The 23,137-nt window shown below is 43.4% G+C and overlaps 1 protein-coding gene across 7 annotated transcripts in view; it reads right to left on the minus strand.

The window, feature by feature from the left end:
- RNF152 (ring finger protein 152) overlaps positions 1 to 22,935 on the minus strand; it is a 76,246-nt gene extending 53,311 nt beyond the window's left edge. For 2 of the 7 annotated variants that reach the window (XM_004422596.3, XM_087439304.1), the window contains exons 1-2: positions 22,677 to 22,927; positions 21,330 to 21,453 (exon numbers count right to left, since the gene is read on the minus strand). The gene's annotated coding sequence lies outside the window, so the exon portion shown is untranslated. Of the gene's footprint in view, positions 1 to 3,228; positions 18,237 to 18,577; positions 19,855 to 20,375; positions 20,450 to 21,329; positions 21,454 to 22,676 lie in introns of those variants that run through there. The other 5 variants (XR_015554335.1, XM_087439302.1, XR_015554334.1 and 2 more) reach the window with 5 other exon arrangements.
- Between the last annotated feature and the right edge of the window lie 202 nt (positions 22,936 to 23,137).

The raw sequence follows: 23,137 nt of genomic DNA on the forward strand, positions 1-23,137 counted from the left end.
CGCCTTGGAGTTATGTGGAGGAAAGATGCAGAGCAGACAAGTAGGAAAGTCAGGAGCAGGCATTATAAAGGCAAATTCATGAAAAAGTCCACCACATTCAGGATTCTTCACACCTGACTTAAAAGCTGATTGATAAAGAATTGCCTATGCTTGAGGTTCCTAGGTTCCCACTTTAATGATTAAGTATAAGAACTAAAAAGTATTCATCATTTGTAAGAACATAGGTCTTTTATAAGCATTTGAGGTTTTTAGAAAAGATTTTAGAACACTCTAGCATCTTCCAGGTAATCTTGTTTGTTCTATGAATATTCTAAGTTCGCCATTTCTTTGTAAGTGGGACTAGCTGAAGTAAACCCCAGTCTTAACCATTTCAATTACCACAAAATTATAATGAGTGAAATCTATAGAAACAGGTAATTTCTATCCTTAAATTTCAAGTGCTAACTAAACAAGCAAACAATGATATAAAGATGAAATGAGAAAGTTTATGAGCAGATGTGCTTTGGACAGGAAACCACGTCAGAAACAGTGTAATTAGGATTCACTTACAAGCATTTGCATTTTCTGATACAGACTTACACGTTGAGCTTGTTAATCAGAATTCAATCCATGAAGGAAAAGATGGGCAAGTCTGCCAACTCAAGTTAGGCATCACCATATATCTTGCCATATCTAGGAAGGTATTTCCATTTCTCCCCAACCTCACCCTCTTTTGGAAAGAAATAATTTGAAAATATGGAAATATTATTTTACTGGGCCCACATTTAACACTAATCCTCAGCTTTGAGGATTATAAAGACACTGGAGTGCGGGTGGGGGTGTAGAAAGCATGGCAGGAAGCCTTCGGTGGCCAAATTTCATTGCAACCATGATGTGGTCTATGCACTCCAAAGAGAAACAGGCTTTACTGGCCCTGGTGTCTGAGGATGGGATTTATTATTGCAAATATACACAAGCACAGCATTTGAAAAAGTCTTCATGTCATACATTTCATCTGCTTGTCTCCCACATAGCTTTTTCCTACCAAGTGCTCTCATCTGCTCTGGTTTTCTTCTACCCAGGGATAGAAGGTAGAGACCACGCCTTCCTTTCAGGTCTCTACCATCTGTCCCCTCACTCCTTGGTTCTTCAGTGGCTTTGCTCCCCCTGCAGAAAAGACTTCAAATCCTTGCCACCTCCGTTGCTCCCAAGTCCAGTCCAGTGTTGGTGCCTCGGCCAAGTACGACCCAAACCCCGCTCCCTTTAGGTTTTGCTTCAGGGCATCACTGTTCTTTCTCTCCCTTTTTATAAGGATGCAGAAAGAAGAAGAAGAGTTCTTTTAAGGTAAACCAAGAAAGAAAAAGGATCAAAGTCCTAACCAGCGTGTTTGTAGACCTCACGTCTTCAGATCCAAGAAAAAATGAAAAGAGAAGCCAAAGTAAGGGGCCAGCTCTGTCCAAAGCAAAATGGTCCCACTTAAATTGAGCGGCCGCCGTCTTTCTGTGTCCGTGCCTCCTGCCCTGGTTTTGATGCTCACCTTACTCCTCCCACCGCCTCATCCCCCAATCTTGGTAGAGCCATCTGCCTAGATAATGTTACCACTTGCACTCTTCTTTTTCACATTCTCCCCATCAGACCCACCCTCCCATCTGTGCCTGCCTCCCAGAGGGGTTGGTAGATACCTCATTCTAATGATTAGCTGCTACACCCTTATGGAAATGAGTGTGTTCCCCTTCACAAGGGTACTCACATTTTAGCACAGGACTCACAGACAAAAAGTCCAAAAGGAAATGAGAAAGGAACTAATTTAAACTGAATTGTCTACATACCAGCTTCGGTTCTCAGACACATCATTTACTTTCTCTGGGCCTGCCTCTGATTCCCACCTCAGACTACTGTTCTGAGAATTAAATGAGCTAACATATGCATTAACAATACATTCTGAGAAATGCGTTTTTAGGTGATTTCGTTGTTGTGTGAAGATCACAGAGTGTACTTGCACAAACCTAGATAGCCCACTACACATCTAGGCTGTATGGTATAGCCTATTGCTCCTAGGCTACAAACCTGTACAGCACTTGACTGCACTGAATACTGTAGGCAATTGTAAGTATTTGTGTATCTAAACGTATCTAAACATAGAAAAGGTATAGTAAAAATATGGTATAAAAGATAAAGCATGGTACACCTGTGTAGGGCACTTACCCTGAATGGAACTTGCAGGACGGGAAGTTGCTCTGGGTGAGTGAGTGAGTGAGTGGTGAGTGAATGTGAAGGCCTAGGACACTGTATACCACTGTAGACTTTATAAACACTGTACACTTAGGCTACACTAAATTCATTAAAATTTTTTTTCTTTCTTCAATGATAAATTAACCTTAGCTTACTGTAATTTTTTTACCTTATAAACTTTTTAATTTTTTTAACTCTTTGACTCTTTTGTAATAACAGCTTAAAATACAAACACACTGTACAGCTGTACAAAAATATTTTCTTTCTTTGTATCCCATTCTATAAGCTTTTTTCTATTTTTAAACATTTTATTTTTTTTTTTACTTTTTAAACTCTTTTGTTAAAAACTAAGATACACATATGTTAGCCTAGGCCTACACAGGGTCAAGGTCATCAATATCACTGTCTTCCACCTCCACAGCTCATCGCGGTGGAAGGGGCAATAACATGCACGGAGGTGTCATCACCTTTGATACAGCGCCTTCTTCTAGAATACCTTCTGAAGGATCTGCCTGAGGCTCTTCTTGAGGAGGTGTCACTCTTTTCAGAAATATGTCCACGGTGCTTTGCTTGGTTTGTTTCTTTTTTTCATCATAGATTTGCTTGTAAGCAGATAATGTACCATGAACATTCCTTTCTATTAATGAAAACCTTTCAGTGTTGGGGTCCATGTTTTCAAACTTTTTAAGGAGTTTGTTGAGGTCTTTAAAACCTTCTGCTAAACCCTTCACTGTGAATTTTCCTGGGGTTTCTTCTTCTTCTTCTCCTACAGTTTCCTTTTCTCTTGCCTCTCTTGCTTCTTCTTCATTCCTGTTCCAGTTCCAACAACTCCTCATTGGTCAGTTCCTCAGAAGCCACCTCTAGGAGCTCCTCAATGTCATCCTCATCCACACCCAGGTTAAAGTTGTTTGCCATCTCAACCACAGCCTTGTGGATTTTTGCAATCTCCTCGTCCTTCGCAAATCCTTTGAAGTCATGGATGAACCTCTTGAGTGTCTTCTTCCAGATGCACTAGGAGATAGAATTCTTCAGCTCCATTATAATCTTACGGAACCACCGTCATATACGCACTCTGTTGTTGACCACAATGTCGTTATGTGGCCCATGACCATACTTAAAATAGTACCCGGCACCCTGCAAGGCTCCATGCCACCATTTATCATTATTAACCTTCAGTGTGACCTCCCAAGATACATACTGCTGGTCTCATCTTAAATGAGGACACGAAGTGATTTGCTCAGGATCACAAGGCTGATAAATAAGTAGCAGAGTAGGGAAATAGCCCTCAGTCTACTAAGTGACCACAATTCCTGCTGTTTTCACTACACCACAAGGAAGGAATCTCCAATGGCAAAACCATGGACACTCTGCAGGCCTGCAGGGTAAGATTGCATTGCAGGGGTGCTGTGGTATGCCAATGGCATACTATCACAAGGAAAAGCTAGACAGCTGGCCTGGGCATAGAGTGAATTTTGGAGCATGACCGGAGTTGAACAGGATGGCATGTTCTATCAGAGCTAACTCAAGGCCCACTTCTGAACTGCAGAGACTTTGGTCTGTCAATTCCCCTCATTTAGTCTCAGGTTTTCCCCGACTATAAAATGGGGAGAATTTACTCAGAACGGGTAAGCTCCTGACACCTAGAAGTGTTCATGGCAAAAGCTAAAACCTTTTGTGAGGGAAGCTCCAGAAAGGGATCCTGCAGGGGGGCAGGCCAGCAAACCTGATGATGTAAGATACTTCCAACACTAGAAATGGAGACTTCACAGAACAACAACCTAGAGATTAACAATGTTCATTAAAAAAGCTTACTGCCAGAGCCAAAAATATTGCTAGTGACTTTGACAATGTCTGGTTAAAAACTCTGAATGAACTCTGGACAGTCTAATTTTTAATCTCCAAAATATTCCTGAAAACTCCCCTATTTCCATTATACATCACAAATCCATAATTAGGCCTTCTTCCTTTCTGGCTTGTCCTACATTTGAAAAGCATTCACTATTCTACTAAAGCGGACTTCCCTCAAAATAACCTCATTATTCTATACTTTCACAATTATGTCACGGACATAATTACCACCATCATGATTTCAGCAGCTATTTGTTGCACTATAATTTCCAGATGAATTTCTGGTGTAGAAACAAAATAGCCTCAATAAGATAATTCATCACAACTCTATTATGACTAGAGCACAGAGTAACTGAAATTAAAACTCTAAAATTTTTAGTATTTCATTTTTAATATCACATTCTTCTTTGTAGTGAGCAGTTACAATAAAGATGCTTATTGTTAGTATATTGTGTTTCTGATGGCAGCTGCTTCTTTTTATGGGGACTTATTAATAACCCCTACCGCAAAGTTTTGAAAGACCACTGAATTGTAATGGACTGACGTACCAATGCTACAAATGATCAGATTCGGAGATTTCAACTGGTTTTGCCACTTGACAGCGTAATTTTAAGCAAGCTACTGAACTTCTCTGTGCCTCAGTTTGGTCATCCAAAAAATAGGGATAAAATTTTACTACTCCTAAACTATTGCGAGAATTTTTTTTTTATCTTTAAATATTATCTTTATTTTTTTTTTTAATTTTTTGTTTATTGCCGTAACATTGGTTTATAACATTGTAAAAATTTCAGGTGTACATCATTATACTTCTATTTCTGCATGGATTACATCATGTTCACCACCCAAATACTAATTACAACCCATCACCACACACATGCACCGAATTATCCCTTTCACCCTCCTCCCTCCCCACTTCCCCTCTGGTAACCACCAATCCAATCTCTGTCCCTATGTGTTTGTTTATTGTTGTTATTATCTACTACTTAATGAAGGAAATCATACGGTATTTGACCTTCTCCCTCTGACTTATTTCACTTTGCATTATACCCTCAATGTCCATCCATGTTGTCACAAATGGCTGGATTTCATCGTTTCTTATGGCGAGAATTAAATTGAGTAATTTATGTGGAGCCTCACAAGATGCTTTGGATTTAGTGACTGCCAAGTACATATTAGAATTTTTTTTTAACTTATAAAAGTGGAAGTCCCATTCAAAGATATTTCATTTGTAAAATTTTACTCAAAGTTTTGCAATCTCCATACTTAAAGCCGACAGGCCACACATCTTAGAGTGGCAGGGAGACTGCCACCATTTGCTTCTTTTTCTGCCAATGTACTAAACTCTGATTATTCAAAAGTCAGTTATGAACGTCAGTCCACCTAACACATTCTCTGAAGGGATGAACGTTCTTTCTCCATAACCCAAAGAAAGTGGACTTGCTTTCTGAGAAAATGGAACAGGCCAGAGCGCAGGACAGCACATTCTAACTAATCAGTACTAATTACTAGGAGTTTTTTGAGGCTGATGGAGCTGAGATTGTATTAATAAACAAACCTCACAAAAGGAAAATTAAAGCCGTTCTACTCCCCAAAGTATTTTCCTAATCTATCTTAAGAAGTGTAGTTTCATTCTGTTTATTCATGACCATTTCTCACATCATACTAAGCGAACTTTGATTAATTAATATTAGAACTATAAAAACTAATTTCAGGCTTCTACTACTGTTTGACCCATCTGGGCTCTGAGTGCGTTTTGGTTCCTGACAACCTACCCCAACATCTGACACGAAACCAAAGGCAAAGCAACAGGGCAACTGACCTCAGTGCTACTTCCTCGCTGCCACCATTTAACAGAGCATTAACGGAGAAGAGAAGAATCTATCACGATAATCAATATGTCTTTTGAATAGCAGACAAATATAAACTAAGCCAATGGGGGTAACCAACACATTATACTTTTGATTGAAGATACAAGATTCAGCTACCAAGATGCAGAGCACACAGAGAGAAAAGAAAACTTCTTGATGATATGGCCCTTAACCAACCAGCAGCATGAAGATACCATATCCAACAAAGTGTGGGGGATATAAACAAGTGTTAGATCATTGCAGTCTTTAGGAGATTAAAAACTAATTAGAGACATAAGATAACGGTTCATGCCAACATTTACTGCTGAAAAATAATAAGCTGGGTACCTGGCTTGCAAAGATGAATAAGGTGAGCCTAGCCCTCAAAGCGTCCACATCTACCACTGGTCAGCAGTTGGCCATGCCCAGAACCTACACCAAGGTCTGTAAGATGTGGGAGGCAGCAAAGGTCATTTTTAGCTGCAGTCTTCAGGGATTCAGAGATGGGATTTGAGCAGGGTATTAAAGGAAGTGTTAGGATTTTAATAGAAGGACAGAGGAAGAAAGAGAAGGCAGCATCCTAAAGGAGGCAACGAGAAGACAGGCCAGCCCCGAGCATGTCTAGGAAATGGTGAGTTAACCAGTTCAGATGAGCAGAGGGTCTTCTAACCAGATTCCCAATATTCCAGGCAGGGTCCCATACAGAACACTACTCACATACGGTCTGTAAAAAATTTTAAATATTCTAAATCTAGGAGAAATCATAACCAATTTGAGAATAATAAATACACATTAAGCTATGCCATAACATGAACTCAGATAACACTAGTGTTCAATACATGCAAGTGTCCTCTGCTCCAAAAAACAATTTTTTTTCTTTGTTTCTACCATCCTTTTGACCTCAGTCCTCTCACAGCCAGCTCTCTAGAGGCACTCTCTCCCACTTGGCAACATAGTTCAACCCCGGGCTCATAACGACCATCTGGATGTGGATTACTCTCAAAGGTACAGCTCTGACCTCTCTACTAAATGCTATTTCCAAAGTGAACTCGTGATTTCTCCCAAATCTGGTCTTTTCCCTGCAATTTTATATTTGTTACCATTATTTACCCAGTTCCTCAGACTTGAAAACCTATTTACCTCCCACCTCTCATTCAATTGGTCTCCAAAATTCTACTAATTTTGTCTCTGAAATGTCACTTGCATTCATGCATCCTTTCCACTCCTGTGGCCCTCTCCTGAAGTTCAGGGCTTCACTACATCTTCTCTGTACCCCAGCTGGTCTCCCCACCTTTGTCCTTTCCTTCTCCAATCCATACTGACTGCTGCCAGATTAAGTTTCTGAAAGCACAGCTTCATACCCACATCCTTCCCTAAACTATCAATGGCTTCCTGCCAAATAAATCCCAAAGTCCCCATTCCCATCAACCTTTCTAAGCCCTTTTATACTAGCCCGGCTCACATACTCCATGCTCTAGTCATAGGACATTACTTGTTGTCCAGAAGTCAAGATCCACCCTCCCCTACCACCCTGTTGCTGGTGGATTGCCACCTGCCCACATGTTCAGATTGCTGCCTACTTCAAGGGAGTCACCAAACACTACTTCTTCCATGAAGCCATTCTAGATCCTCTAGCACGAAGTAATCTTCCCCCACTGAACATCAATACCTCATCATCCAATACTACCTTGCATTTGAGTTCCTTGTGCATATATGTTCATACTCCTACAAGAGTAACCTCCTAAAGGAGCACCTCTGTGTGAAAATAATCAAACCAACATGCTAATTTAATACTTTCTTACAAGGAAGCATTGTGCCAGAGTTCTGGAAGAAACAAGAGCATCAGCTGACAGCTAAGTTGGGAAATTATGCTCAAACCATGCAAAAATAAAGCAATAATATCAATAACTCTTTTTAATTATCATATGCAGATGTTAGTTGAAGTCATGAAAATATAAAACATCTCAGAGAAAGTGAGTCTTCTTAACAGAATAAAAAATCTGAGACAGCATCCCGCAGTGGTTTATAGCATGAACTCTGGAGCCATTCGTGGCTGAGTTCTAATCCCAGCTGGGGCATTTACTCTGTGACCTTGGGCAAATCGTTTAGCCTCTCTGTGCCTCAATTTCATGTAAACAGATAAATTAAAATAGAGATATTAATAGTACCTTCCCCATAAGACTGTTGTGAGAATTACGCACATACTGTCTGCAAAATACTTACAGCCTGGCACATAATTAGTGCCATTCCTACTAGCTGGTCTTATTCTTATTCTTGTGAAAATGTTTTATATAGGGGAAAAAAACACAAGAATCAGACATTTGGTAGTTAAGATGCCTAGCAGGATTTTTACGAGAAAGAGAAACTTTACCATCTTAAAATTGTCAAGCCAGATTTGCTCTGTCTCCTGACAGGGATTCTCTGATTGACTGACAGGTAGTGGGAAATTCTCAGGGGGCGGCTCTTTGTGCAACAGATTGAATGCTGTGCAAACGGAGCAGGCACCAAGACCACTGAATCAAACACAAAGCTTTCAGCCATCGAAGGGCTCACCCACAAACAGCCATTGTCTCCCACAAACAACCCCGCTGTTGTCATCCAGATGGGTGACAAATGAAACTGTTTGACTTACGCATTTTGGTCAGTGGCTCTGCGTAGACACAACCACAGATACAATTAATTGCTGCAAAAGAAATCTAGAACTATGTATTGAATTTAGTCTGATAAGCAAGCTTTTGGGTTCAGCTTTTTAAAGGACACTAATCCACCACATTCAGCTGTACTAAGCATATATGAGCCCGTTTCAAAGCCCATCACATCATACAGTGATTTATTTATTAACGGTGTGGGGAGCAGCTGTGACTGAAGGGCATCAACATCTGTGATTTTCCCCAAAAAATGTTACAATGCATTAAACATAAATTGCCACAAATATCTCAACTTGAACTTGCACTGCAGACACACATGCATACACAGTAAAATGAAAAGTGCTAGGACACTTGATGTTTTATTACTTTTAAGTAAAATTGTTTATAGCTCAAAGCTGCTTGTTATTCACACGTCAGAATGGTCAGAGGGGTGGAATAACAAGTTTACATTTATCATCTTATTTTCTGATAAAATAGAGAAAATTAAAAGAATTATAGCAATAAGACTGATGCTACACAAGAACAAACAAACAAAATCTCCCTTTTTCCATGGTTGGAACGTCTGTTTTTACTCACTACCTGGAATACTAGCATGGCTGTTTCAGCAAAGTTTTTTCATCCCAAGTGTCAGGGAAGGTTAGGCAGGGTAGACTGACTGCCAAAATAAACACCCCAAAATCTCACTGGCCTAACACAGTAATAGTTTAATCTCTTTTTCACATTGCATTCCAACGCAGCTTGGTAAGGGAGGTTCTGCTCCACACGGTCATTCAAGATCCAGGCTCCTTCCAACTTGTGGCTCCATCATATCCTAGGGCTTCACAGTTCTCCCCTGCACCTCCTGCAGCTGGCCAGCAGACCAGAAAGAGAGCAAGTGTGGAAAAGGCACCCCCTCTTATCTGCCTCTCATTTCCACACACATCCCATTAGTGAGAACCGGTCACATGGTCCCACCCAGATGCAGAAAGTAGTCCAGTACAGTGGCTGTGAACTGGGTGCAATTTTTTTTTTTTTTTAAAGATTTTATTTATTCATTTTTTCCCCCCAAAGCCCCAGTAGATAGTTGTATGTCATAGGTTCACATCCTTCTAGTTGCCGTACGTGGGACTCAGCCTCGGGTTGGACGGAGAAGTGGTGCCTTGGGGCGTGCCCGGGATCCGAACCCAGGCCGCCAGCATCAGAGCGCGTGCACTTAACCGCTAAGCCACGGAGCCGGCCCCTGGGTGCAATTTTGACTCCCAGGGCACATTTGGCAATGTCTGGAGACATCTTTGATTGTCACAACTGGGCAACTGGAATCTAGTGAGTAGAGTCCAGAGATGCTACTAAATATCCCATAATGCACAGGACAGTCTCCCCACAACAAAGAATTATCTGGACCCACATATCAATAATGCTGAGATTTTGGTGAGCACCTAATCAGCTGCCACAATCACATAACATATCAATGCTCGGGCCTGCCACCATATTTCACTAACATACATTCCAATCAATCTCAACAAATCCACACATTGATATTTTGTTCTTTCATTTGCTTCTTCACTCTTCCATTCATTCCTCCAAACTCCTAAACAAGACAAGGTCTCTACAGTCAAAGAATTCGCAATGGAGCAGAGGAGGCAACCATATACAGAATTATCGTACACAGGGGTAAGTGGGATTAAAAAGAACAAATGGAAGGAAAATTAATTCTGCCTGAGAGAGCTGGAGGAGAAGCCACAGGGCAGGTGGAATGGGAAAGAAGTCTTGAAGGAAGCATATACTTACAGCTTTCCATCAAGATGTTGTTTTTTTAGGGGAGGTTGGGGGCGGGAAGGGCAGGAAGAAAAGGTGTTCCAAGAAAAGGGAACTGCACGAACAAAGGAATGGCAATACGAAAGTATGTGATTTATTCCCCTTTCTGGTATTGGGGAAAACAGTAACTGGGGGAGAAGGGGTTGTAAAAATGCTTTCTTGTTCAAACATATTTTTTAATCGTGTATTCGTGAAAGTCTTAAGCTCCCAGCTACATACACTGGCTTTCAGTCAAGTGGCCCTTTGAGAAACAGTTGACACCACCAGACTTCACAGAAACTTGTTAGTACAGGGCAGAGCTCAGGTAATAGCTAGAGATGTCACTGCAAATTTCCCAGCAGAACCCGTCACCGACTCTTTCAAACCACACTGCCTCAAAGTCAACATCAAACTGGTTCAGGCAGATGGCTGACCAAAATCGTCCATCTTGGTTCCCAAAGACAGGACAGTGCAAAAGTCAGATCTCTGCCTACATCACGGTACACTGAACTTGTTTTGTTTTTCTTTTTAAAAAGAGTTTTTGCTACTTTTGATCCCTAATCCCAGGCTGCGGTTAAGAGCACAGACTGCCCGGGTTCATATCTGGCTCTGCCATAAACTCACCGTGTGACCTTGGACAAGTCACCTAACCGCCCAGGATCGCCTGCCTCCCAGATAATGTGCGTAAAGCACTTAACGCTGTGCCTGAAGCATATAACAAACACTATCTTTATCTTTGTACTATAGTTATCCCCCTACCCCCCAAAATTGTCTTTCAGTTGTCATGAAATACATTGTGGAATCCAACATGGTTCGGGAAGGAAAATATCTGATAAACTTCCATGTCATTTTGTAGAACATTATTAATAACAACTTCAGTTTGCTTTGGGCAAGATGCTTTTAATTACGAAGCCAACATCACCATGTAAACAGCAACGATTCTTGATTTTGAAGCCAAAATTGAATTTTAAAAAATACACACTCCTACACAATTATTTACCTCCATTATTCTCTTTACTCATTTCCTCCCTCAGAGTGTTGTCCCTCTCTCCACTTTTCTTATTTTCACTGTGATCAGCTTTGGGAAAACAAAGTGCATTCAGCTGTTAAGTACTATAGATTATATCGAACACCACTAGTCACCTAGCACTAAAAAGCCTCATAAAAGGAAGAAATTTGTTTCTTTACAAGACAGAATCTGGAAGGAGAAGTTAAAATGAGGGAAGCGGACTTCAGAACCCAGAGGAGAGTCAGCCTGTTCAGAACTGCTTCCTCCTACCATGAGGCGAGAATTCCAGACTGCAGTGAACAGCCCATGTCTATTGTTCTAGTCTAAGTGAAGTCCCTTCAGCTTTGCTAACAGTGGTGACAGAATCTAATGGCACTGCCCTTTGCAACAAGTCAAGGACAGGAAATAAAATGAAAGCCGAGACAATTAGAAGAACTAGGTTGAATCACATTTAGACTTCAAAACTGATTATCACTGCCCTCCTAATTTACAAAGAATTCTAAATTTTCTGGACAAAGTCTCTTTTTCAATTTCCATTGCAGACTGGACTTGACCCCAAGAGCATGTTATTTTAAGGAGCACGTTAAAGAGAGGGTTTGGCATCTCCATGGGCAGCTTCCACACATAAGGTGTAATAAGTCTGGGGTGAAATCTGACATGTTCCTTTTAACTTCTTAGTGAAGATATTTTCCCTTGTAAATCAACGAACTTTTTGAAGGGAAGTACGACCGCCATTGGATGCGATTCTCAAATATTTTATTTATTTATTTATTATTTGGATATAAACTCAAGGTGTATGAATGATTAATTTTTGATAGCTCTGACTCCACTATCAGAAAAAAAGTAAATGACTGATCCTGCAAAGAAACACTAACTGTTTGAACTAATATTTAGCATTTTGTGTATAGAAATAAAGGCAATTTATTACATGAATTCTGTTTGCCTAAAAGATTCCCCTTCCACAGACAAGCTATTTACCTTTTTCTTAGGTGAAGTAATAGACCATGAAGAAATCTGGCTTATCAGGACCATAAATTAATATAAAATCTCGGCACGCATAATGACGCCGTGGGAATCTGACTGAAAGGATGACGTGAATGTCTGGCAATTGCCTTCAGGTGCTATGTACACGGGTTTACAGAACTGGCAACCAGCAAGCTAATTACTGTTTCTGGCAACTGGCTGCAGGTCCAGCCTGCACCAACCTACTATCCTCAGATAAACAGTTATAGTTCTCAAGAAGAAACAGACAACAAACGGTTGTCATTTGAGGCATCGGCTAAAAACTAGAAAAATCTGTGGCTTATCTAAGAGCCTTATCAGTTACCATCAATCCCCCATGTTAGGAATGAAGACTCAGAGAGAAGGAATGTCAGCAAATCAGAGCCCAGGTGGAGGCCGAGCTCCAGATATCTCCACTCGGTGGTTATGGAGGCAGGCCTGGTTCCCTTCCCAGCCCCCACTTGGTATTAACAGACTCATCAGGAAATCCCTCCCATGTCTTTGAAAGGAGAGCACTGGGCACTATGCACACAAGCACCCCCATCACAGCTCACACTACTGTCATGCTTACAACATGAGCACGTTCCAGAGCATCCTAGCTGCCAACAAAAGACGAAGCAACTCATCTGCTAGAGTCGTATGGTTCTACCAAGAAGAAATAAAACAGTCAAGAAGAGCTCAAACATAAATATACTCCGAATATCAGTGCAGCAAGGAACCCAGAGCGGATCTAGGTTTATGCATTTTAAAATGAGCTATGGAAGGGCCCAGACTGAAATCCTACAACAATCAGCAACTCAGTCTGAACAGCAACGCAGCCCTCAGAGCTATTTCTGAAGATTAAATTGATTCCACCACTCCCTCAACAAGGATTTACTGTGTGCCTACTGTGCACCAAGCCCTGTGCAACAACCTACCAGGCATAGCAACTACCACTGTTTAAGAAGAATTTTTTAAAGATCCTATTAACTTGACATTTATATTGTATAGTCTAATTTTCTCACCTTTATTAAAGAGCTCTCTTCTTTGAAATAATAATGATGATGATGATGATAAAATCCCACTCTAAAAAGCAGAGCCATAAATAAAGGGATTAACAAAACTAGCTGCCCTCTCCTGCTTTATCTTGCCCAGTTCTCTCCTGCCTCTTCTTTAGGCTGGTTGTACCTCTAACCATGTAAATTGTCCACAAAGCCTGCTTCAGGATGTCAAAAAACTATCACAGAACAAGGACAGGACCCCTAAGTAGGGTAACCAACTTGTCCCAGTTTTCCTGGGACTGTTCTTGTTTTAAAATGAAAAGTCCTTTGACCCAGCTATTCACTTAGTCCTGAACAAAGTGAGTCAATGGGCCACTCTACCCCCAAGAAACCAGACCCTAGGAAAGGGAGGCCCATTATAGGAGGTCCTTTGCTTGCCTTGGAGGAGTGAGGTCCAAGGAGAAAGGAGGCTGGTACCTTTTAAGGACGGCCTGAGTTGCCTGCTATCTTAGAACCTCACAGCTTCCTCTTAAGATCTATCACTTTTGAACTCCACGGTGTTTAAGCAAAGCTTTACAAAGACTTTCCAATGACAAGACTACAATGACAATGACATACAAAAGAAATCCTCATATAAATGCCAAAGGCTGTAGTTATTTGGATGTGGCTATCTCCTTGGCTAATTTAAGAGCTTCTACAGTTTAGACCATGACTATTCATCCCAAGATTTCCAGAATCCAGCACCAAGACTGGTGGATGGTAGACGCCAAATAAAATGAACATTAAAATAGTTACCATTATGTTGTGCTCACAAGGTGTAGGGCAGAACGCTAAGCAGTTTATATAAATGCTCTCACTTACTCTCACAATAACTCAAGGAGGTTGATTGTCCTCCATTTTCCAAATGAAGAAAACCAAGGTTCAGTCAGACCTTATTGACTCAAAGTCATTATAGCAGAGCTCACATTTGAACCCAAACCCATCTCTCTTCAAAAATTCCTTTTTTTAAACCACTCAACTGAATTAGGATCAAGTAAGGTGGACATATATGGTAAGGGATCAAGAATTATTCTCTTCTCTTTTAGCTTTGCCATTGCAAAAAAAGCAGAAAACCAAATTAATTATGAGTTAAATTCATACCTTAAGCTACAGCAAGACAAGGATTTTAGTTCGAATTGTGTAGAATTGTGCCTGGCAAACAGCAGGCACTCAATATTTGAATAAATTTAATAAATATAATTGTATACCTAATACGGGGTTTAAGTCATTGATGCTCAGTGTTTCAAAGGCTATTTTACCCACCACCATTGGTGAATAGATGGATTCCTACCTTAGGTTTCTGAAGTTAATGTGGGGGAGCAGGGGTGGATGGGCAGGTACTTACCCCAGTTAAGGATGGCTCTCTACCTGCATGGTTGAATTAGCTATTACTCACTTAAAATGACAGTAACCCTTACATCTCATGCAACAAAGAGGCAAATTCTCTAAACAAAATACAGAGGTCTATCCACATGTTCTCCTACCACTTTTAATCTCCTATTAACCTTCAACGAAGCAATTTGGAAATCTACCCTAGAGCAATACAACTGCAAAAGAATATCACACCGAATACTTTGTTTTTGAGACATTTATCTCAGTTCCATTCACTCTCCATCAAACTGAGAACATTATTTTAATGTTAACGTATTCCTGGCCATCTTCTGCAAGCAGCTGAACACATTTCCTCTTTCATAATAACACTATCCATAATGATCAAGCATTCTGAGTGTTAAAGAAGAGTTTCTGTCACGTGAACGTGTATTCCAAAATCAAAAGGGGTGAGGTAAACCAGATGCCTATCACAAAGGCATTTATGTCACAAGTTAATTGTGAAGGGAGATGTGACAGCAAGTGTGGGCAATTGTCACCCACGTGTGTCGAACCCAAACAGCAGGATCTGCTCTGTTAGATTGTGGGGTGGCCTAGTGGGATAAAAAGTTCTAATGCTGCTGTCTATATGTCACCAAGGAGAGGGGTTTTTTCATTTGTTTTGTTGTTGTTTCAGAAGAAGCAGGCAAACTAAAGTTGAAAAACGGACCATCAATAATAACTCATTTTATTAGAATGATGACCCTCAATGAGAACGCTCACCTCCCAACCATTGGTATGCACACTGCATCCTGGCAACTCTAATTTGATTCAACATTTAATCAATATTAATGCAAATAGGGGACACTCTTAAAAATAAGTTTCTCTTGCCTTAACTTCTTTGAAGTCTACAGGCTAAAAGCATCTATAATTCCTTTATCAGAGTAGGTCACAATCATTTCTGTGCTGTCAAAGATTCGTCAATGATTATTTACTGAGACCTTACTATGTATAAACATGGTGGGGAATACAAAATAAGGTCAAACCTCATCCAGTCTTCATCTTCAAGGAGCTTGCAAGAGAACTGAGATCCTGCTGGTTTCAGTCTCTCAATCTCATCTGCCAGGCCGCAGGCCCCCTTGGAGGGAAGTGTACCCCTCACTCACTCTTTCCCCCAGCTGAGCAATGACTGGAAGGTCCCATTCACTAGGACTCTTGTGATATGCGGCTTGATGACAAAAGACATCCTGGGACATCTTTTCAATATACCTCCCTTTATGTGAACTAGCTTGAATGGGTTTCTGTTCTTTGCAATTAAACAGAAAGAAAAAGATACTTGAATCTTAGGTGACATTACAAGACAGTCTATGATAAGTGCCCTTTGTAGAATGAATGAATAAATGCTGAACGAAATGAGAGATGGAGGGAATTTTTCTGGAGAACTTTGGAGGAGTGAAGGATTGCTGAGGGCTAAAGTGATGGAGTTAGATTTTTAGAAGAGTTAAGAGCTGAGTTGCACTTTTAACGATGGGTTATAGGAAGATGACATTGTGGGCCACAGAATATTCCAGAATTAAGAAAGAAGCTATATAAAGCATTTTTGGGGAATAGTGGCTTAACCATGCCAGCTAATGCGGTGTTTTAAAGTCAGGCAGAACAAAAGTCAAGGTTGGACAAGAAGTCTGGGGTCAAACTGAGGAAAACTGTAAAGGAAAGACTAAAGAACACAAACTTCATCCCAAAAACACAGAAGCCACTGAAGGTTATTAAGCAAGGGAATGAAGAATTAAAATGGCCTACTGCCCTAAGGATGACAATATTTTGTGACACGGATTGGGGGTGGGAAAGACAGGAGGTAAGTGTACCCACTCTAATAGCTCGGAGAGAAATAAGGTTCTCGGCTAGGATGCGGCAGTGGGGAAGGAAATTAAGGGAGATGTGGGAACTGTCACTAAGGAGAGAGTTAATCTGTTGTAAGCAAAACAGCAATATTCATAACAACGCTCTCTATTTCCACAGTCTCTGTTAAAGTATTCGACGTCTTTCTCAAACTTGAAATCTTTGAGCATCAAAGATTTTGATGATTAAAATCTCATCAGTTCTTGTAGAACCTCAGTGAGGAGTGCATTAAGTCTGATTATCTGGATTTCTAAATGGAAACTGAGGCAGAAAAGTTACATTTCCTTGGTAGGTAGGAGTAAGATGGGGGCGTAGGGGGAGTAGGAAAAGAAAATACAAGCACAGAACACAGCATTCGAAGATCTGCGAATCTAGATCAGCGGCACACGTGCCTTTGATCCATCCCTTCCTTGCATGGAATCTGATACCCCAGGAAGCCCATGTGATGTTAGAATCACTTTTATCATGCAGGATGTTTGCCATGAGTTTTATCTACGCAGGCGTTAATGACTCAAGTGGTAAGTAAGTCACCTTTTCCTACTCACCCCCTGCACTCCCAGGAGATCACAAGCAGCCCCCCACGACTCTACAAAAAAGGTATCCAGGCCTCAGCAGCCATATAGGGTCCAGGCCAGGCAATCAAGAACCACCCAAAGGAAATGCAAGTCACACATGCACTACTTGAGGCCTCGCTCTTTAAATCGTACAATGACACTAAGTCAACTAGAAGTAGAAAATCCTGAAACATAAAACAAGTACTTATTTTATCCAAATTGTGACTTCAATTATTGAGGCAGACTCCTGGAACAAACACTGTAGCTCACGAAGCCATGAGGGAAGGAGCAAGAAAACCAATGCCTTCCACCCTTCGGGTTTCCATGACACTGCAACTGGCAGGGCCAGGAACCACATTCACTCCACAAGTGTCCTCTACCTGGACGGCCAACTTCATTATGAAATTAAAGTGATAGACACTCAGAGGCCAAACAAAATACAGAAATGTATTTTCAAGCTTCCCAAGTATATTTCAAGACTAGTCCCTCAGGCTTAATTTTCCCTCTCGCTCAGGCTGTGCCTCATCCCTAGCCCAACCATAGGCACCCTGAATCGGTTCTTGGAAGTCTTGGGTGGTCTATATCTGGTTCTTCCTGCTGGTTTCTTAGCTGCTCATTTCCCACATCAGAACCCCTTTGGATGCAATACCTTGTCACTCAAGTGAAGCTGGACCAAAGGGCAGCCTCTGCATTCTTAGGCCAATACTCATGTCCTCTAGTCACTGTGTCTTGCTACCATATCACCTGTCTACGGAGAGCTGTCTTTATAAAAATATCTTCAATGATGTGACTATTGAGCTAGGAGCAATATTATTTTGTTAAATTCCATGCTTATGCTAAAGTACTTATCAAATCCTAAAAATTCTAATCCAGGCATGCATTTATCACATGAACAAAGATATCTGAGTGGCCAGCACTTTCCACAGCAAAATCTCTCTACAAGCCACCAACTGTTTAATCCACAGCCCCCCGCAATGCCTATTCCACACCACCTAACTATTTTTAGGGACAGTGCAGCAAGGAAGGCTTTAAAACTTACCACCCTCACAGCCAACACGGTTGCTGATGGAAGTATGGAAGATGGAAAGGCTCAGAACTCTCTGGGTGTTCTATTAGTCCTGTGACCAGAAACAGCCTCTTATCCAAACTGCTTTTTCTCAACATCAAAGTAACAACAGGGTGACCCAAGGCTACCTACACCCATCCCTGCCCCCTCTAGGTCCTATCTCTTGCCCTGCAGTCTTTGCTGCAGGAGGCCACCTTCTAGGTGACGCTAGGCCCACTGCCGTTCTTTTTCTCCCCTGGGCAAGTCTTAGACAAGAGGCAGATGGTGAGGGAGAGAAAGTCTGTAAGTAACACCTCTCTATTACATAATGTTAAGCCCCGAACCTTCTAGAACCAGACTTGGAAATATCTCCTGGCCTAGCACTTCCAAGTAAACAAGTACACAAAGCAGGCAAAAAGAGAAAATCATAATTTTTTATTACATGACCAGTGCACAATCATATTAGGAAATATAATACCAACATATCAGTAAGGAACAGGTTGAAGTAGGACCCGATTCTTTAAGATATTTATGATTCATTTATTCAGTCAATACTCATGTTAACAATGCCCACAAAGCACTGGGCTCGGCCCAACAGGAACACACTCTATAACCTCGGTCAGGCACATCACTTGTGGAAGTCACTAGTGCTGCTCACCTATAGCCAGTTCTCCCTCCTTCAGTACCATAAACATGGAATTGTGGTTAAATGAGGTAATAGGATTAGTTCTGGGTGAAGCAATGGAGTCACTTCTGGGTCAGATCATGTCATTACTAGAGCGAGATTCTCTGGTTTCCTTTCCAAAGCTGCAGTGATCTTGCAAGAATATTCAAGATCATACCTCCATCAGTTTGGGCCCTTGAGTGACTCTGAGGAGCAGGGCCCACCTGCTGACCACGCTGGACACACAGCATGGGAAAGAAAGAAACGGTATCCAGCCACTGAGGTTTGGAGGTTATCTGTTACAGTGGGATAACCTAACCTACCTTGCTGATACATCACTGTTTAAAAGAGATAGAACCCTGCAAAAGCCCATCCCCACATCTGTTTTCTAAATCAGACAATACAGAATAGCAGAATTTGTTTCAAAATTCATGTGCAACAAAGACTGAATAATACCTTGAAATGTAGAGGGTGCCAACAGGACAGACAGGTTCAAACAACTCTGAGGGAATAAGGAATGAAAACGAATGACCTCTCAACAGTGGTGAAATCTAACCATTCATGTAGAAACCAGCTGACGAGTTTAAAGACCAGGAAGAAAAGGTCACCTTCTGACAACAGGTCCGGTCATTTACAAAGTAGTGAGCTCCCCATTGAAAGAGGTATTCAAGCAGAGACTGAATGATCACATGCTCCCTCCTCAGAAGTCTAATACCACTCTGTTCCTCTCTGTCCAGCTTCCATTAAACTTAACCAGAATCGGGCCTTCATGTCTCCATCACCCAGTAAGCTCCCTGAAGACGGTTCATTTTTGTGTCTTCACGCTCCCCCACCCCACCCCTTGGCACCTTTCACAGACCCTATTACCTATAAGGTGCTTGATAAACATCTGCTATTGAATGAATCAAACGAGCATTGTAGAAAGGACTCAGGCATAGGAGGCAAAGGTTGTCTAATAACCTCTAGGGCTTGTCCAACCTAAAGCTAAACACACTCCTGCAGACACCTGGGGGCAGGGAGCCTCCACCTAGAAAAAAAAAATTAAACATCAATACAACACTTTATTATGATTTCTTACTGTACACAATTCAAAACCACAGCAAAACCTAACACTGCACCGTGGCTATCTTTGTTCTTGAACATGCATTTACATGTACAGGCAGCTGTTCTCCCATGTGCAATTCTGTGTGTGAGGTATTTATTTTTTCTATTAAAAAAAAACCCACACCCTTTGTTTCTATTGCATTATTATACTCCCTAGTACCCCATCACGTGGCTTGTCCTCTCACAGGAACACAGCACACACCCTGCATTATTGCTGACATAGAAATTACTTGTCAAAATACCTCTACCCTAACACATTACAAAACTGATCTTTCTAAGATTCCTGAAAGCTCTGAGTAGAAGGATAAATGCCAGAGTCACTTAGGTTTTTTAAAGTCACCTTGCAAAACAAAACTACCTTAGAGGTGAATGACAAATCTTTCAAGTTTCTAAATTTTATTTTTCAAGGGATTTGGGGGGGAAAATGGTGAAGAGAGAACCTACCACGGATTCGGTGATGCTGCCGCTGCAGTGCAAGACAGTACCAGAAGCCTCTGGCCCTCAGCAACACCTTCTTCCTACAAGGTAAACCTCGAGTCCATTTCCATAACCATTCTCATTCCCTGCTACTTGTGTAGGACGCCAGGACTCTGCCCTCTAGGAGACAATGCCAAGGTGCCCTGCTCCGTCTGAAGGTTACATTTTTATTGAGCTCTATCAAGATAACCCCTGATCTGGTTAGACTGACATCAAAACAGAACTATCCTTGGAAAGAAAAGAACAGGCCAGAGTTTTTGGAAAAGACCCAACAACCTAAAGATAAAATGCAGAATGAGAGCCTAATGGGTCATTGCTACATAAATGGAAACTTAACTAAAGCTTCCTTTTCTCTATTCTCTTTCTGCTCCCCCACTGCCCCTCCCTTCCTCCTCCTAGTAACTTACAACTGGCATATCCCTCTTGATATTGCAAACACTATTACAAGGAAAGACGTTATTTCGTAAGAAGGTCACTACAGTTGACCAATGCCCTAATTGAGCCCTGGTCAAATTTATAATCAGCCTTACAACGATATCTTTTCAACAAACGATATCCCACTCATAGACTGAAGCCAAAATATATTGCTACAGATAAGAAAGCAGGCATACACATACCCAAACCCCACGTTTAGATACATGTGCCTATGCATTGACTGTATCAAAATTCCCATCAAAGGAAATCAGGTGGAATTTATACAACCCCACAAGCACCCTGCCCCCAATGACTTCTTCAAAAGGGAGGTTTAAAGTCGTTTGCAATTTCTTTCTCTGAACCAGGAGTTTCAGCAGCCCCTCCTCTTCCACACAGACAGCAATGGAATGGTGTGATGCAGAAACCACCCAAACAGCCCCGTGCAAACACTGTTGGCCTCAGTGACCCAGAGACACCCAGGCGGCTACCCAGATAATTAAGGGTTACCTGAATCTGTCACCGAGTCCCTTTCACCCCCTTCTGCGTGATGACATCAAGTGAAAATGGTACGCGTTTGGGAGGCAAGAGGCTGAGAAGCAGGAAGCACAATTGAGCGTGAGCTGTGTTCAGCCTGCAGTGAAATACATGCAGTAAGGGTTAGATACGCGCAGCAGAGACAGAAATCCACGCATCCTCCCCGGCCAGCGGCGGAGCGGGTGCCCGGGGGGACGTGGAGGAAGACGGCTGAGGCGCGGCGACCGGCGGGCCGCGGAGGGGGCGTAACGCTGCCTAATTGTCTCTATAGGATAAATAACTACCTTCCCCCACTCCTCTGCAGTCCCCCCCGCCCCTAAGTTCTCCTCTGGGGGTAGAGCTTCTACCAGCAACTGTAATCCCTCAGAAAGAAAGAAATCAGAGAAAGCGGATAAGAACATCTTGGGGCACATATACACTAGCAAAACATACTAGGTAAACCTGGTTATACGAGAATGCGGGGCGCCCAGTTACCCGCCCAAACACACTAGCGCCACATTCGCGAGCATCCTTTCTTTCCTTTGCCCCTGTCCGCCACCTCATCAAATCACTGTCCCTCTGTTTTGCCGATTTCTCTACTCTTTCCAAAACCGTGCAGCGCTCCCCCCACCCCACCCCCACCCCAGGCGGGATCGGGGACAGCCGCTTCCCAAGCCGCGTCCCACGAGTCCAGCCTGCTTTGTCCTGCCGCTGCCCTTCCAAGAGCAAGCGCCTCAGGCGCGTGGGTCTGCACAAAAGCCCCCCAACATCTGGCCCGCCACTGCGCCCTCTCCTCCTGGGAGGGGCCCCGGGGCCGCAGAGGGGCGCGCGAGGGCAACTTCTCGGGGTGGCGAAGGCGCACGACAAGCGGCTTGCGAGAGGACCATCCCGGGTGTGTGCGGGGTGGGGGCGCAGTCGGGGCGCGCACGCACGTGCATCTCCAGGGGCGCGCGCGGCGCGGGCACCAGACGAGCTCCCTCGGACCGGAGCTCCAGGGGGCATCCGAGGACTCGGCGGCGCCGCCGACAGCGCCGCTCCCCTGCCCCAGCCGCCAGCCCAACTCCGCCGGCGCTCAGGAGAAACGCAACTCCAGGGACCACCTCCCCAGTACCCCGGGGCCGCCCCGCCGCGCCCCGCGCTCCCCTCCCCGGGACCCCTGCAGCCCCGCCGCCCCCATCCACCGTCCAAAAGGTACCCCAATACACCAGGCGGCAGCTCCCCTTTCCCGCTTCCCTAGCTCCGGGTGCAGCTGCCGTGGAGGCGCAGACATCCCTTCGCGCCCCTCTCGCCGCCCCCGACCCGGGAGTGGCAGAGCAGAGACACAAACGGAAACTCACTGACCTCCCTCCGCAGCGGGCTCGGGCGCTTCCTACAGAGGCGGCGGCGGCAGCGGCAGCATCGCCGGGTGGTCCCGGCGCACCCGCCGCCCGCTCGGCCAGACGCGCGCCGCGGGGTATGGGGCGGGCGCCCGGGAGCGCGGCGTCGGCGCCTGCAGCCCCAGCTTCCTGCTCAGCCCTTCGGGAGGCGCCCCACCTGCCCGGCCGCTCTCCGCGCTCCCGGTCGGACACCGCCGCCAGGCGCTCTGCTCCAAGCGGGAGCTTTTTGTGTCACCGCCCAGACTAAGGCACCGAAAGGGGCGGGGGCGGGAGGCCGGGCTCCGCTCCCCGCGGCACCGCCCCCCCCCCCGGCGGCTCCACCTCCTTCAGCCCTCCCACCCCCAGCTGGTCTGGGACGTCCTTCTGTCTGCTTGGAATCGCAAACCACCCCCAGGGTGAGGAGCTGCCCACTATCCCTCGCGCGCT

Source organism: Ceratotherium simum, chromosome 14 (genome assembly GCF_057802395.1).
Source record: "Ceratotherium simum simum isolate JZ-2026a chromosome 14, ASM5780239v1, whole genome shotgun sequence".
NCBI lineage: Eukaryota > Metazoa > Chordata > Mammalia > Perissodactyla > Rhinocerotidae > Ceratotherium > Ceratotherium simum.